Source organism: Anomaloglossus baeobatrachus, chromosome 5 (genome assembly GCF_048569485.1).
Source record: "Anomaloglossus baeobatrachus isolate aAnoBae1 chromosome 5, aAnoBae1.hap1, whole genome shotgun sequence".
Lineage (NCBI taxonomy): Eukaryota > Metazoa > Chordata > Amphibia > Anura > Aromobatidae > Anomaloglossus > Anomaloglossus baeobatrachus.
In genome coordinates this window covers 70,548,062-70,563,578 of record NC_134357.1, presented here as the reverse complement: position 1 = coordinate 70,563,578, position 15,517 = coordinate 70,548,062, and positions in this window count along the sequence as shown.

Sequence of the window (15,517 nt, the reverse complement as noted above, 5' to 3'; positions counted from 1 at the left end):
AGATTTGGAGGAGGATTGGGAGTATAAGGTGGAGTGAGTTCTGGGTTCCATGCGTATTAGGTGTCGGTTTTAGTATCTCGTCAAGTGGAAATGTTATGGTCTGGAAGATAGCTACTGGAATAATGTGGAGGACTTTCATGTGGATCACCTATTAAGACAGTTCCGTCAGCGCCGTCAGAGGATGGGATGAGAGGGGTGTCTAAGGGTCCAGTGATCCCTCAAAGTAGGGGGAGTACTCTCGTTCCTCGGGTTTGGGATTCAATCCAGTTATAACAGCCTAGTCAGTTCCCGTTCAAATGCTTATGGTCTGTTACCTTTGTTTTTTTCCTTTTGGTTTGTGATTATTAGGTGTTCTCACTTGCTTTTTTGTCTGTCCTTTCACATCCTGGGTGTGGCTATTTAACTATCCTGATGCTAGCCTTCTCTGATGGCTATATTTCTATGTGGATTGCAACTAGAGAGTTCCAGCCCTGCAGGTATGGAATTTAGGCAAAGACCAGTGTTGTTTTCTTTGTGTGGGAACAATATTGGGTATGTACAAACATTGAGTATTTGGATGCAGAAATTTCTGCACCATTTCTGCATGTCTTGGCAGGAAAAACTCATGTGCAAAAATGTGTTTTCGATAAATTTTTGTGTGGATTTTTGCATGCGTTTTTCAAGATTCTCAAGGTTTATTAGATATGCAGTAAAAGAATACAGACAACATATACACACAGATGCAAAAAAAGTGCAAGTGCATAAAATATACATTAACATAAAAAGATTAGGTGTTTTGCAAATACCAATGGATAACAAAATAATTAAAACATTTGCTGAACAGGAAAAAAAGGCATTTAATTTGAGAGACAAAGAAAAAATTAAAATGATACAACGAGACTTGAAGAACAGAATAAAAGATGACTGGGAGGTAGTGATGAGCGAGTACCAAAAAGCTCGGGTGCTCGAGGCTCGGGCCGAGCATGCCAAGATACTCGTGTACTCGGCCCGAGCACCGAGCCCAATGTTATCCTATGGGAGACCCGAGTATTTTTCTGAAATGACCCCCGGCAGCATGTAGAAACCCTAAATATGTCACAAAAGTCTCATAAGAGTGCTCAAATGACATGGCAACAGCATGGGGAAGACCCCTTGAAGCATTTATCACTCAAAAGTCACAGCTGTGAACAATTTTGTCCGAGTTTTACGCCATTTTTACGGACTCACCAGAAAACCTTCCAAAATGACACCAAAATGAATTTTCATGGCGGAAATGTTAAGGGCACATACCCAATAGTGAGATAGAGCTGGTGTATGTTACTTTTTGAGATTAATACATGAAAGATTTTACGTAAAACATTGTGTGGCACTCCGATGTCCAAAACGCAACGTTTTGTGCTTTTTACTAGCGATGTCGGTAATTTTTTTTTTCATTCTATCTCCCGTCGGTCGGTCTCGCTCTGTCGGTCTCTCTCTGTCTTGTCTGTCCCCCTCTCACAGTCTGTCGGTCAGTCTCCCCCCTCTCTCTTACTTACCGTTCCCCGATCACTGCCGCGGCGCTGCACAGCTGTTCACTAAACTCCAGCGGCTTTTCCTCTTTTGAAAAAGCCGGCCGCTCATTAAACAATCTCGTATTCCCTGCTTTCCTGCTTTTCGGCGCCTATGATTGGTTGCAGTGAGACACGCCCCCACGCTGAGTGACAGGTGTCTCACTGCACCCAAACACAGCAGCCGGTGGGTGTGTGTATACTGTGCAGTGAAATAAATAATTAAATAATTAAAAAAAACGGCGTGCGGTCCCCCCAATTTTAATACCAGCCAGATAAAGCCATACGGCTGAAGGCTGGTATTCTCAGCATGGGGAGCTCCACGTTATGGGGAGCCCCCCAGCCTAACAATATCAGTCAGCAGCCGCCCAGAATTGCCGCATACATTATATGCGACAGTTCTGGGACTGTACCCGGCTCTTCCCGATTTACCCTAGTGCGTTGGCAAATCGGGGTAATAAGTAGTGATGAGCGAGCATGCTTGTTACTACTCGGTACTCGCACAAGTATCACTGTACTCGGGCTACTCGGCGGGGACCGAGTAATCTCGCGATACTCGTGCTGTACTCGTGGTCTTCATCCCTGCATGTTGGCGCTCTTTTGAGAGCCAGCCCAAATGCAGGGATTGGCTGGCAGACCACTGCAATGCCACAGCCCTGTTAGTTGTGGAATTGCAGTGATTGGCCGGCCCGCACAGCGTGACCGAGCCTTTATACCGGCGGGCGCGCTGTGCTCTGCTCACAGCCATCCAGACAGTGAGTGCAGGGAGAGTGTTGCTGCTTCAGGGAAAGGTTTGCGGCCCTTTATAGCTATTTCCGTAGCAGGGCTGCAAACAGTGTGACCAAAAGTCCTTCTCAGGACTATTCTAGTTGTATACAGGCAGGCAGGGTATAGCCAGGTTGGAGTACAGTAGCAGAGTCCTTCTCAGGACTATTGTTGCTGTATACAGGCAGGGTATAGCCAGGTCGGAATACAGGCTAGTGACCAGAAGAGTCCTTGTCAGGACTATTGTAGCAGTATACAGGCAGGCAGGCAGGGTATATAGCCATTCCTAGTGGTGACCGTATACCAGCCTTCATCATATCTGGGGCTGGTGTACACAGTCTAAAACAGTCCAGATAGTGTCAGACTTCTCATTAATTTTTGCTCCTAAAAACCTGTTAGGTTCTTAGTGCGTCCGTGCTTGCATTTAAAAACCGCTCGTGTGTGCCTGTCGGTGGCAGCGTACAGGTGCACTTGTGTGCATTTTTACCAAACTATTATATAACGCACAAGTGTAGTGTATAATACACATCAGTCAGCAGTGGCTGATAGTGTCAGACTTCTCATTAATTTTTGCTCCTAAAAACCTGTTAGGTTCTTAGTGCGTCCGTGCTTGCATTTAAAAACCGCACGTGTGTGCCTGTCGGTGGCAGCGTACAGGTGCACGATTTGCACAAACTTGGATATAACGCACAAGTCTAGTGAATACACGCCAGCACAGCATTGCAAAATGCGCAAGGGCGTTGGCAAGGAACAAGGAAGTGGACGTGATGGTGGTGCAGGCAGAGGCCGAGGTCGTGGGCAAGCTCTAATTTCACCACAACAAAGGGCCACATCTAGTCGCTCGCACGTCCTGTCCCAAATTCTTGGGGACCGCAGCAGTACACCGCTCTTGAACCAAGACCAGTGTCAACAGGTTGTTAGTTGGATAGCGGATAATGCTTCCAGTCAGATTGGCACCACCACAAACACTCTGTCTTCCACACGGTCAAGTGTCAGTAGCCGTGATACTGCACCACACATTTCAGAACCTGATCCTCCTTCCTACCACAAGGCTGAGTACACGTCCTCGGACATTAATGATCCCACACTTGGACACTCGGAAGAGCTGTTCACGTTTCAATTCGCACATTCTGGCCTCTCGCCAGCTCATGTTGAAGTGGGTCATGAGGAGATCGTATGTACAGATGCCCAAATATTTGAGCAGCCACATTCTCACGAAGTTGGCAACGTGTCTCAACAAGGGGTGGACGATGATGAGACACAATTGTCAGGAAGTCAGGAGGAGGAGCAGGGTGCGGAAGAGGAAGACGACGTGGTGGATGATCCAGTAACTGACCCAACCTGGCAGGAGGATATGCAGAGCGAGGACAGCAGTGCACAGGGGGAGGGAGGCGTAGCATCCCAACAGGCAGTAAGAAGCAGGGTGGTGGCTCCAGGCAGAAGTCAGGCAACCGTTCCCCGGAACAACAACACGACACAAGGTGCCTGTACAAATGTTAGGTCTTCCCGAGTCTGGCAGTTTTTTAAGTTGGCTCCAGATGATTCTAAAAAGGCCATTTGCAACACCTGCCATGCCAGCATCAGCAGGGGTACCAAAACTAGCAGCCTGACCACCACCAGCATGATCAGGCACATGTCAGCCAAGCACCCGACTTTGTGGGAAGTACAACAGAGTCGAGGAGCAGTGCTTGCTGATGTCACTGCTACGTCTTCGCTGGTTGTGCATGCGAGCCAATCCCCTGTCCATGCTGCCTGCGAACAAGCCTCCTCCGGTCCTGCACCTGCAGTTGCCCACGCAGAAATAACACCATCATCAAGCACGTCCTTGTCCCAGCGCAGCGTTCAGTTATCCATTCAGCAAACCTTTGAACGCAGGCGCAAATACACTGCCAACGCCCCACATGCCACAGTTCTAAATGCTAACATTTCGCGACTGCTTGCGCTGGAAATGTTGCCTTTTAGGCTGGTGGAGACAGAAGCATTCCGCGACCTGATGGCGGCAGCTGTCCCACGTTACTCGGTCCCCAGCCGCCACTATTTCTCCCGGTGTGCCGTCCCCGCGTTGCATAACCACGTGTCACAAAACATCACACGTGCCCTGAACAACGCTGTTTCACCCAAAGTCCACCTAACCACAGACACGTGGACAAGTGCTTGTGGGCAAGGCCGCTACATCTCGTTGACGGCACACTGGGTTAATATTGTGGAAGCTGGGACCCAGTCTGAGCGAGGGACGGAACACGTCCTTCCCACACCAAGGTTTGCAGGCCCTACCTCAGTCAGGGTTTCACCCACACTCTACAGCTCCGGAATGTCATGCTCTTCAGCCTCCTCCTCCTCCTGCGCATCCTCATCCACTGTACCCTCCACACCAGTCCCAAGCTGGAAGCACTGCAGCACTGCCTCGGCGAAGCGGCAACAGGCTGTGCTGAAGCTAATCTGCATAGGTGACAAACCCCACAATGCAGAAGAGGTGTGGACAGCTCTGAAACAGCAGGCAGATCACTGGCTCACACCTCTGAACCTAAAGCCAGGAAAGGTCATGTGTGACAATGGCCGGAACCTGGTGGCGGCTTTGAGGCGAGGCCAGCTGACACATGTTCCATGCGTGGCCCATGTGCTCAACCTCGTGGTTCAGCGGTTTCTAAAGTCATACCCATAGCTGTCTGATCTGCTGGTAAACGTTCGCTGCCTGTCTGCACATTTTCGAAAGTCACCTACTGCTTCAGCCGGCCTTGCCGGCTTTCAGCGCCGTTTGCATCTTCCGGCTCACAGACTGGTGTGTGATGTCCCCACGCGTTGGAATTCAACTCTGCACATGTTGGTCAGGATATGTGAGCAGAAGAGGGCAGTTGTTGAGTACCTGCATCACCTAAGCCGTCGGGAAATGGGTCAAACTCCACACATAACACCTGAGGAGTGGAGATAGATGTCTGACCTATGTACCATCCTCCAAAACTTTGAGGACTCCACCAAGATGGTGAGTGGTGATGACGCCATTATTAGCGTCACCATACCGCTACTCTGCCTTCTAAAACAGTCTCTGCTCAAAAACAAACACGATGCATTGCAGGCGGAGCGCGATGAGTTGCAGCAAGAAACAGTAGTGGGTGTGGGTGATAACACACAGCCCAGCCTCGTCTCATCACAACGTGCAGTGGAGGACTATGACGAGGAGGAGGATGAAGACATGGAGCAACTCTCCGGCCAAATTGAGGATATGACATGCACACCAGTCATATCCTCGGTTCAGCGTGGCTGGCCAGAGGACAGGGTAGATGAGGAGGAGGAGGAGGAGGAGGAGGAGGACAGCATGTTCAGTCATCGTGTTGGTCAGGCTACTGAAGTCCTGGCTGTTAAGAGTCTGGCACACATGGCTGACTTTATGGTAAGCTGCCTGTCTCGTGACCCTCGCGTTAAGAACATCTTGGCCGACAATCATTACTGGTTGGTAACACTGTTAGACCCACGCTACAAGGAGAACTTTATGTCTCTTATTCCCAAGGCGGAGAGGTCAACCAAAATGCAGCAGTTCCGGAAGGCCATAGTCACGGAAGTAGGCAAAGCATTCCCCTCACAAAACGCTAGCGGCATAGGTCAGGAATCAGTGGACAACCAAGGCGTACAGCCGAGAGAGGCACAAGTCCAATCCGCCAGAGGTAGGGGAACAGTCTTTAAGATGTGGGACAGTTTTCTCAGCCCCTCACGTACCACAGCCCCTGAGGTGCGGGGTAGTGCCACAAGAAATCCTAAGTTTGCCCAGATGCTCAAAGAGTACCTTGCAGATCGAACAACTGTACTCCGACATTCCTCTGTGCCTCACAATTATTGGGTATCCAAGGTGGACACGTGGCATGAATTGGCTCTCTACACCTTGGAAGTCCTGGCCTGCCCTGCCGCTAGCGTTTTGTCAGAGCGTGTTTTTAGTGCCGCAGGTGGAATCATTACAGATAAACGCACCCGCCTGTCAACTGAAAATGCTGACAGGCTGACTCTGATCAAGATGAACAAGGGTTGGATTGGGCCAGACTTCACCACACCACCAGCAAATGAGAGCGGAATTTAAAGTTTGTAACGGGAATTTGCCATGTACCTCCACTCACCCATGGGTACACACTTCTGGACTTTGGATAATCGCTGGACTGCTCCTCCTTCTCCTCATGCGCCACCATGATGACCGTTACAATAGTTAGGCCTTTGTTTCAGGTACACCCCCAGTGGTAAATTTTTTCGCCCATTCTTTGTAGAATGGACATTACAACGACAGGAGACCCGCTCCTTTGCAATGGGAACAATGTTTTGAGGCCCTCATGCACGTCTCTATCCAGGGACAACGTGGAGCCTCCCAATTTTTGGCTGCCCTGCCTAAGGGCTATACTACAATACACCCACTTCCTGACAATGGACACTTAATGTTTTGAGGCCCTCATGCACGTCTCTATCCAGGGACAACGTGGAGCCTCCCAATTTTTGGCTGCCCTGCCTAAGGGCTATACTATAATACACCCACTTCCTGACAATGGACACTTAATGTTTTGAGGCCCTCATGCACGTCTCTATCCAGGGACAACGTGGAGCCTCCCAATTTTTGGCTGCCCTGCCTAAGGGCTATACTATAATACACCCACTTCCTGACAATGGACACTTAATGTTTTGAGGCCCTCATGCACGTCTCTATCCAGGGACAACGTGGAGCCTCCCAATTTTTGGCTGCCCTGCCTAAGGGCTATACTATAATACACCCACTTCCTGACAATGGACACTTAATGTTTTGAGGCCCTCATGCACGTCTCTATCCAGGGACAACGTGGAGCCTCCCAATTTTTGGCTGCCCTGCCTAAGGGCTATACTATAATACACCCACTTCCTGACAATGGACACTTAATGTTTTGAGGCCCTCATGCACGTCTCTATCCAGGGACAACGTGGAGCCTCCCAATTTTTGGCTGCCCTGCCTAAGGGCTATACTATAATACACCCACTTCCTGACAATGGACACTTAATGTTTTGAGGCCCTCATGCACGTCTCTATCCAGGGACAACGTGGAGCCTCCCAATTTTTGGCTGCCCTGCCTAAGGGCTATACTATAATACACCCACTTCCTGACAATGGACACTTAATGTTTTGAGGCCCTCATGCACGTCTCTATCCAGGGACAACGTGGAGCCTCCCAATTTTTGGCTGCCCTGCCTAAGGGCTATACTATAATACACCCACTTCCTGACAATGGACACTTAATGTTTTGAGGCCCTCATGCACGTCTCTATCCAGGGACAACGTGGAGCCTCCCAATTTTTGGCTGCCCTGCCTAAGGGCTATACTAAGAGAGAGGGGAGCCAGCACGATCTGAAATTGGCATGCATCATATAAAAAGTGAAAATTCACAGATTTATTCCAACTGTACTACAATAAAAAAAAAAAAAAATGAGATTTTTAGCAAATAATTGATCAATTTTTTGAGCCACCCCTGCCAACGTCACGGCAAATCTCAATAGGGGGGTCCTACTCTACATTCTGTATTTCATGTGCCATGCGGCCTCCTAGATAAAGTTAAAAGCAGAACCATAATAGAGCACACATACCTGTAACCTGTATATAACCGCTTCTATGTTGCAAAAAGGCACTTGTGGATAGAGACCAGCCCAGGTCCCAGCATGTGGAGCAAGCTCTGCACCATACCAGGACTATATCAGAACTGATCCTCCCAGTGCCAAACAGCAACCATTGATAAAGGCGGACCAGATCCAAGATGGTGCTTAATTAGCATTGCCTGTGGAAAGGGGTGAGGTAACTGAATCTGAACAGCTACCAACAGGAGGAATACATAGCAAACCAAAATCAGGCGTGCATGGCATGGTGGTGACCGGCCACCAGAATTTGTAGCATAACTACGACCAAACAGAGAGAGAGGGGAGCCAGCACGATCTGAAATTGGCATGCATCATATAAAAAGTGAAAATTCACAGATTTATTCCAACTGTACTACAATAAAAAAAAAAAAAATGAGATTTTTAGCAAATAATTGATCAATTTTTTGAGCCACCCCTGCCAACGTCACGGCAAATCTCAATAGGGGGGTCCTACTCTACATTCTGTATTTCATGTGCCATGCGGCCTCCTAGATAAAGTTAAAAGCAGAACCATAATAGAGCACACATACCTGTAACCTGTATATAACCGCTTCTATGTTGCAAAAAGGCACTTGTGGATAGAGACCAGCCCAGGTCCCAGCATGTGGAGCAAGCTCTGCACCATACCAGGACTATATCAGAACTGATCCTCCCAGTGCCAAACAGCAACCATTGATAAAGGCGGACCAGATCCAAGATGGTGCTTAATTAGCATTGCCTGTGGAAAGGGGTGAGGTAACTGAATCTGAACAGCTACCAACAGGAGGAATACATAGCAAACCAAAATCAGGCGTGCATGGCATGGTGGTGACCGGCCACCAGAATTTGTAGCATAACTACGACCAAACAGAGAGAGAGGGGAGCCAGCACGATCTGAAATTGGCAGACTCAGTTGCCTCACCCCTTTCCACAGGCAATGCTAATTAAGCACCATTCTTGGATCTGGTCCGCCTTTATCAATGGTTGCTGTTTGACACTGGGAGGATCAGTTCTGATATAGTCCTGGTATGTGTAGGGCTTGCTCCACATGCTGGGACCTGGGCTGGTCTCTATCCACAAGTGCCTTTTTTGCAACATGGAAGCGGCTATATACAGGTTGCAGGTATGTGTGCTCCATTATGGTTCTGCTTTTAACTTTATCTAGGAGGCCGCATGGCACATGAAATACAGAATGTAGAGTAGGACCCCCCTATTGAGATTTGCCGTGACGTTGGCAGGGGTGGCTCAAAAAATTGATCAATTATTTGCTAAAAATCTCATTTTTTTTTATTATAGTACAGTTGGAATAAATTTGTGAATTTTCACTTTTTATATGATGCATGCCAATTTCAGATCGTGCTGGTTCCCTTTTTTTCTCTGTTTTGACCGTAGTTATGCTACAAATCTGGGGTCTGACCAACACCATACCATGCACGCCTGATTTTGGTTTGCAATATATTCCTCCTGTTGGTAGCTGTTCAGACTCAGTTGCCTCACCCCTTTCCACAGGCAATGCTAATTAAGCACCATTCTTGGATCTGGTCCGCCTTTATCAATGGTTGCTGTTTGACACTGGGAGGATCAGTTCTGATATAGTCCTGGTATGTGTAGGGCTTGCTCCACATGCTGGGACCTGGGCTGGTCTCTATCCACAAGTGCCTTTTTTGCAACATGGAAGCGGCTATATACAGGTTGCAGGTATGTGTGCTCCATTATGGTTCTGCTTTTAACTTTATCTAGGAGGCCGCATGGCACATGAAATACAGAATGTAGAGTAGGACCCCCCTATTGAGATTTGCCGTGACGTTGGCAGGGGTGGCTCAAAAAATTGATCAATTATTTGCTAAAAATCTCATTTTTTTTATTATAGTACAGTTGGAATAAATTTGTAAATTTTCACTTTTTATATGATGCATGCCAATTTCAGATCGTGCTGGTTCCCTTTTTTTCTCTGTTTTGACCGTAGTTATGCTACAAATCTGGTGTCTGACCAACACCATACCATGCACGCCTGATTTTGGTTTGCAATATATTCCTCCTGTTGGTAGCTGTTCAGACTCAGTTGCCTCACCCCTTTCCACAGGCAATGCTAATTAAGCACCATTCTTGGATCTGGTCCGCCTTTATCAATGGTTGCTGTTTGACACTGGGAGGATCAGTTCTGATATAGTCCTGGTATGTGTAGGGCTTGCTCCACATGCTGGGACCTGGGCTGGTCTCTATCCACAAGTGCCTTTTTTGCAACATGGAAGCGGCTATATACAGGTTGCAGGTATGTGTGCTCCATTATGGTTCTGCTTTTAACTTTATCTAGGAGGCCGCATGGCACATGAAATACAGAATGTAGAGTAGGACCCCCCTATTGAGATTTGCCGTGACGTTGGCAGGGGTGGCTCAAAAAATTGATCAATTATTTGCTAAAAATCTCATTTTTTTTATTATAGTACAGTTGGAATAAATTTGTAAATTTTCACTTTTTATATGATGCATGCCAATTTCAGATCGTGCTGGTTCCCTTTTTTTCTCTGTTTTGACCGTAGTTATGCTACAAATCTGGTGTCTGACCAACACCATACCATGCACGCCTGATTTTGGTTTGCAATATATTCCTCCTGTTGGTAGCTGTTCAGACTCAGTTGCCTCACCCCTTTCCACAGGCAATGCTAATTAAGCACCATTCTTGGATCTGGTCCGCCTTTATCAATGGTTGCTGTTTGACACTGGGAGGATCAGTTCTGATATAGTCCTGGTATGTGTAGGGCTTGCTCCACATGCTGGGACTTGGGCTGGTCTCTATCCACAAGTGCCTTTTTTGCAACATGGAAGCGGCTATATACAGGTTGCAGGTATGTGTGCTCCATTATGGTTCTGCTTTTAACTTTATCTAGGAGGCCGCATGGCACATGAAATACAGAATGTAGAGTAGGACCCCCCTATTGAGATTTGCCGTGACGTTGGCAGGGGTGGCTCAAAAAATTGATCAATTATTTGCTAAAAATCTCATTTTTTTTATTATAGTACAGTTGGAATAAATTTGTGAATTTTCACTTTTTATATGATGCATGCCAATTTCAGATCGTGCTGGTTCCCTTTTTTTCTCTGTTTTGACCGTAGTTATGCTACAAATCTGGTGTCTGACCAACACCATACCATGCACGCCTGATTTTGGTTTGCAATATATTCCTCCTGTTGGTAGCTGTTCAGACTCAGTTGCCTCACCCCTTTCCACAGGCAATGCTAATTAAGCACCATTCTTGGATCTGGTCCGCCTTTATCAATGGTTGCTGTTTGACACTGGGAGGATCAGTTCTGATATAGTCCTGGTATGTGTAGGGCTTGCTCCACATGCTGGGACCTGGGCTGGTCTCTATCCACAAGTGCCTTTTTTGCAACATGGAAGCGGCTATATACAGGTTGCAGGTATGTGTGCTCCATTATGGTTCTGCTTTTAACTTTATCTAGGAGGCCGCATGGCACATGAAATACAGAATGTAGAGTAGGACCCCCCTATTGAGATTTGCCGTGACGTTGGCAGGGGTGGCTCAAAAAATTGATCAATTATTTGCTAAAAATCTCATTTTTTTATTATAGTACAGTTGGAATAAATTTGTGAATTTTCACTTTTTATATGATGCATGCCAATTTCAGATCGTGCTGGTTCCCTTTTTTTCTCTGTTTTGACCGTAGTTATGCTACAAATCTGGTGTCTGACCAACACCATACCATGCACGCCTGATTTTGGTTTGCAATATATTCCTCCTGTTGGTAGCTGTTCAGACTCAGTTGCCTCACCCCTTTCCACAGGCAATGCTAATTAAGCACCATTCTTGGATCTGGTCCGCCTTTATCAATGGTTGCTGTTTGACACTGGGAGGATCAGTTCTGATATAGTCCTGGTATGTGTAGGGCTTGCTCCACATGCTGGGACCTGGGCTGGTCTCTATCCACAAGTGCCTTTTTTGCAACATGGAAGCGGCTATATACAGGTTGCAGGTATGTGTGCTCCATTATGGTTCTGCTTTTAACTTTATCTAGGAGGCCGCATGGCACATGAAATACAGAATGTAGAGTAGGACCCCCCTATTGAGATTTGCCGTGACGTTGGCAGGGGTGGCTCAAAAAATTGATCAATTATTTGCTAAAAATCTCATTTTTTTTATTATAGTACAGTTGGAATAAATTTGTGAATTTTCACTTTTTATATGATGCATGCCAATTTCAGATCGTGCTGGTTCCCTTTTTTTCTCTGTTTTGACCGTAGTTATGCTACAAATCTGGTGTCTGACCAACACCATACCATGCACGCCTGATTTTGGTTTGCAATATATTCCTCCTGTTGGTAGCTGTTCAGACTCAGTTGCCTCACCCCTTTCCACAGGCAATGCTAATTAAGCACCATTCTTGGATCTGGTCCGCCTTTATCAATGGTTGCTGTTTGACACTGGGAGGATCAGTTCTGATATAGTCCTGGTATGTGTAGGGCTTGCTCCACATGCTGGGACCTGGGCTGGTCTCTATCCACAAGTGCCTTTTTTGCAACATGGAAGCGGCTATATACAGGTTGCAGGTATGTGTGCTCCATTATGGTTCTGCTTTTAACTATATCTAGGAGGCCGCATGGCACATGAAATACAGAATGTAGAGTAGGACCCCCCTATTGAGATTTGCCGTGACGTTGGCAGGGGTGGCTCAAAAAATTGATCAATTATTTGCTAAAAATCTCATTTTTTTTATTATAGTACAGTTGGAATAAATTTGTGAATTTTCACTTTTTATATGATGCATGCCAATTTCAGATCGTGCTGGTTCCCTTTTTTTCTCTGTTTTGACCGTAGTTATGCTACAAATCTGGTGTCTGACCAACACCATACCATGCACGCCTGATTTTGGTTTGCAATATATTCCTCCTGTTGGTAGCTGTTCAGACTCAGTTGCCTCACCCCTTTCCACAGGCAATGCTAATTAAGCACCATTCTTGGATCTGGTCCGCCTTTATCAATGGTTGCTGTTTGACACTGGGAGGATCAGTTCTGATATAGTCCTGGTATGTGTAGGGCTTGCTCCACATGCTGGGACCTGGGCTGGTCTCTATCCACAAGTGCCTTTTTTGCAACATGGAAGCGGCTATATACAGGTTGCAGGTATGTGTGCTCCATTATGGTTCTGCTTTTAACTTTATCTAGGAGGCCGCATGGCACATGAAATACAGAATGTAGAGTAGGACCCCCCTATTGAGATTTGCCGTGACGTTGGCAGGGGTGGCTCAAAAAATTGATCAATTATTTGCTAAAAATCTCATTTTTTTTATTATAGTACAGTTGGAATAAATTTGTGAATTTTCACTTTTTATATGATGCATGCCAATTTCAGATCGTGCTGGTTCCCTTTTTTTCTCTGTTTTGACCGTAGTTATGCTACAAATCTGGTGTCTGACCAACACCATACCATGCACGCCTGATTTTGGTTTGCAATATATTCCTCCTGTTGGTAGCTGTTCAGACTCAGTTGCCTCACCCCTTTCCACAGGCAATGCTAATTATGCACCATGCTTGGATCTGGTCCGCCTTTATCAATGGTTGCTGTTTGACACTGGGAGGATCAGTTCTGATATAGTCCTGGTATGTGTAGGGCTTGCTCCACATGCTGGGACCTGGGCTGGTCTCTATCCACAAGTGCCTTTTTTGCAACATGGAAGCGGCTATATACAGGTTGCAGGTATGTGTGCTCCATTATGGTTCTGCTTTTAACTTTATCTAGGAGGCCGCATGGCACATGAAATACAGAATGTAGAGTAGGACCCCCCTATTGAGATTTGCCGTGACGTTGGCAGGGGTGGCTCAAAAAATTGATCAATTATTTGCTAAAAATCTCATTTTTTTTATTATAGTACAGTTGGAATAAATTTGTGAATTTTCACTTTTTATATGATGCATGCCAATTTCAGATCGTGCTGGTTCCCTTTTTTTCTCTGTTTTGACCGTAGTTATGCTACAAATCTGGTGTCTGACCAACACCATACCATGCACGCCTGATTTTGGTTTGCAATATATTCCTCCTGTTGGTAGCTGTTCAGACTCAGTTGCCTCACCCCTTTCCACAGGCAATGCTAATTAAGCACCATTCTTGGATCTGGTCCGCCTTTATCAATGGTTGCTGTTTGACACTGGGAGGATCAGTTCTGATATAGTCCTGGTATGTGTAGGGCTTGCTCCACATGCTGGGACCTGGGCTGGTCTCTATCCACAAGTGCCTTTTTTGCAACATGGAAGCGGCTATATACAGGTTGCAGGTATGTGTGCTCCATTATGGTTCTGCTTTTAACTTTATCTAGGAGGCCGCATGGCACATGAAATACAGAATGTAGAGTAGGACCCCCCTATTGAGATTTGCCGTGACGTTGGCAGGGGTGGCTCAAAAAATTGATCAATTATTTGCTAAAAATCTCATTTTTTTTATTATAGTACAGTTGGAATAAATTTGTGAATTTTCACTTTTTATATGATGCATGCCAATTTCAGATCGTGCTGGTTCCCTTTTTTTCTTTTTTTTCTCTTTTTTTTCCCTTTTTTTAAGGGCTATACTATAATACACCCACTTCCTGACAATGGACACTTAATGTTTTGAGGCCCTCATGCACGTCTCTATCCAGGGACAACGTGGAGCCTCCCAATTTTTGGCTGCCCTGCCTAAGGGCTATACTATAATACACCCACTTCCTGACAATGGGCACTTCAGGTTTACAGGCCCTCATGCACGTCTCTATCCAGGGACAACGTGGAGCCTCCCAATTTTTGGCTGCCCTGCCAAAGGGCTATACTACAATAGACCCACTTCCTTACAATGGGCACTTCAGGTTTACAGGCCCTCATGCACGTCTGTATGCAGGGGCATTGGTGAACCTCACAATTTTGGACTGCCCTGGCAAAGGAAAATACTACAAAGACTCACTTCCTCAAAATGGGCACATTAGACTCAGAGGCCTTTATGTACGTCTCTTCTCAGGGACATCGGAGTGCCACACAATGTTTTACGTAAAATCTTTCATGTATTAATCTCAAAAAGTAACATACATTAGCTCTATCTCACTATTGGGTATGTGCCCTTAACATTTCCACCAGGAAAATTCATTTTGGTGTCATTTTGGAAGGTTTTCTGGTGAGTCCGTAAAAATGGCGTAAAACGCGGACAAAATTGTTCACAGCTGTGACTTTTGAGTGATAAATGCTTCAAGGGGTCTTCCCCATGCTGTTGCCATGTCATTTGAGCACTCTTCTGAGACTTTTGTGACATTTTTAGGGTTTCTACATGCTGCCGGGGGTCATTTCACAAAAATACTCGGGTCTCCCATAGGATAACATTGGGCTCGGTGCTCGGGCCGAGTACACGAGTATCTTGGGATGCTCGGCCTGAGCCTCGAGCACCCGAGCTTTTTAGTACTCGCTCATCACTAGTAATAAGGAGTTAATGGCAGCCCATAGCTGCCACTAAATCCTAGATTAATCATGTCAGGCGTCTCCCCGAGATTCCTTCCATGATTAATCTGTAAATTACAGTTAAAAAACACACACACACCCGAAAAATCCTTTATTAGAAATAAAAAACACTAACAAAGTCCC